The sequence below is a fragment of the Arachis stenosperma genome, chromosome 4, assembly GCF_014773155.1.
Source record: "Arachis stenosperma cultivar V10309 chromosome 4, arast.V10309.gnm1.PFL2, whole genome shotgun sequence".
Classification (NCBI taxonomy): Eukaryota; Viridiplantae; Streptophyta; class Magnoliopsida; order Fabales; family Fabaceae; genus Arachis; species Arachis stenosperma.
The window spans coordinates 92,638,915-92,641,443 of record NC_080380.1 but is presented as its reverse complement, the minus strand read 5'-3'; the positions used below and the strand labels follow the sequence as shown (position 1 = coordinate 92,641,443).

General features: G+C 30.8%; 1 non-coding gene across 1 annotated transcript; it reads left to right on the top strand.

Moving 5' to 3' along the window:
- The first annotated feature begins 352 nt into the window (after window positions 1–352).
- LOC130978071 (small nucleolar RNA R71) lies at window positions 353–456 on the top strand. The gene has a single exon (XR_009085735.1). It is a non-coding gene; the product is annotated as a small nucleolar RNA R71 (small nucleolar RNA).
- The last annotated feature ends 2,073 nt before the right edge of the window (window positions 457–2,529 follow it).

The following is a 2,529-nucleotide window of genomic DNA, read 5'->3' as shown; positions in this document are numbered from 1 at the left end:
ATCATAAGCTTCTTCAGAAGCTTCCTCTCTAGTACTGTTGGATGCATGTTGCAATCCATTCAGATTTTGAGAGATCATGTTGACCTGTTGAGTCAGCACTTTGTTCTGAGCCAATATGGCATTCAGAGTATCAATTTCAAGAACTCCTTTCTTTTGAGGTATCCCATTGTTCACGGAATTCCTCTCAGAAGTGTACATGAACTGGTTATTTGCAACCATGTCAATGAGCTCTTGAGCCTCTTCAGGCGTTTTCTTCAGGTGAATAGATCCACCTGCAGAATGATCCAATGACATTTTCGAAAATTCAGAGAGACCATAATAGAATATATCTAATATGGTCCATTCTGAAAACATGTCAGATGGACATCTTTTGGTTAGCTGCTTGTATCTTTCCCAAGCTTCATAGAGGGATTCACCATCTTTCTGTTTGAAGGTTTGAACATCCACTCTCAGCTTGCTCAGCTTTTGAGGAGGAAAGAATTTATCCAAGAAGGCAGTGACCAGCTTATCCCATGAGTCCAGGCTATCCTTGGGTTGTGAATCCAACCATATTCTAGCTCTGTCTCTTACAGCAAAAGGGAAAAGCATGAGTCTGTAGACTTCAGGATCAACTCCATTCGTCTTTACAGTCTCACAGATATGCAAGAACTCAGTTAAAAACTGATAAGGATCTTCAGATGGAAGTCCATAAAACTTGCAGTTTTGTTGCATCAAGGCAACTAGCTGAGGTTTCAGCTCAAAGTTATTGGCTCCAATGGCAGGAATGGAGATGCTTCTTCCATCAAACTTGGACGTTGGCTTTGTGAAGTCACCAAGCATTCTCCTTGCATTATTATTATTATTTTCGGCTGCCATGTCCTTCTCTTGTTCGAAAATTTCTGAAAGGTTGCTTCTGGATTGTTGTAATTTAGCTTCTCTTAATTTTCTCTTCAGAGTCCTTTCAGGTTCTGGATCAATCTCAACAAGATTGCCTTTATCCTTGTTCCTGCTCATATGAAAGAGAAGAAAACAAGAAAAGAAAGAGGAATCCTCTATGTCACAGTATAGAGATTCCTTTATGTTAGTAGAAAAGAAAAGGGGTAGAAGAATGAAGAAGAGGGTTCGGATTTTTGGATGAAGAGAGGTGAAGAGAAGTGTTAGTAATTAAATAATTAAATAGAAGAAGAGAAGAGGAGGGAGAATTCGAAAATAATTTTGAAAAGGAGTTAGTAATTTTCGAAAATTAAAGATAATTGTAATTGAAATTAAAATTTGAAACAATTAGTTAATTAAAAAGAATTTTTGAAAAAGAGTGAGATATTTTCGAAAATAGAAGAGAGAGAAGTAGTTAGGTGGTTTTGAAAAAGATGAGAAACAAACAAAAAGTTAGTTAGTTGATTGAAAAAGATTTGAAATCAAAATTTAAAAAGATAAGAGGATAAGAAGTTAGATAAGATATTTTGAAATCAAATTTTGAAAAAGATAAAGTTTTTGAAAAAGATAAGATAAAAAGATAAAAAGATTTTTAAGAAAAAGATATTTTGAAAAAGATTTAATTTTTAAAATTACTTAACTAACAAGAAACTACAAGATAAGATTCTAGAACTTAAAGATTGAACCTTTCTTAACAAGAAAGTAACAAACTTCAAATTTTTGAACCAATCACATTAATTGTTAGCTAATTTTCGAAAATTAGATGTAAAGATAAGAAAAAGATTTTGAAAATATTTTGAAAAAGATTTTTTTGAAATTTTCGAAAATTATAAAAAAAAATGAAAAAGATATGATTTTTGAAAAAGATTTTAAAAAGATAGGATTTTTAAAATTGAAATTTTGACTTGACTTGTAAGAAACAACTAATTTTGAAAATTTTTGACCAAGTCAACCCAAAATTTTCGAAAATTAGGAGAAAAAAAAAAGGAAAAGATATTTTTTTGATTTTTGAATTTTTTTATGATGAGAGAGAAAAACACAAAAATGACCCAAAACATGAAAATTTTGGATCAAAACACAAGATGCATGCAAGAACACTATGAATGTCACGATGAACACCAAGAACACTTTGAAGATCATGATGAACATCAAGAACATAATTTTGAAAACTTTTTTTTGATGTAAAGAAAACATGCAAGAGACCAAACTTAGAAATTTTTAATGCATGGACTCTAACAAACGAAAAATGCATATGAAAAACAACAAACAACACAAAACAAGAAATCATCAAGATCAAACAAGAAGACTTGTCTAGAACAACTTGAAGATCATGAAGAACACTATGAATGCATGGAATTTCGAAAAATGCAAGAAAAATTTTTTAAAGCATGCAATTGACACCAAACTTAAAAATTGACTTATGACTCAAACAAGAAACACAATATATTTTTGGTTTTTTATGATTTTCTAATTTTTTTGGATTTTTATTAATTTTTTCGAAAATATAGTTTTAAAGAACAAAAAATAAAAAGAAAATTTTTGAAAAATATTTTTGAAAAGAAAATTACCTAATCTGAGCAACAAGATGAACCGTCAGTTGTCCATACTCGAACAATC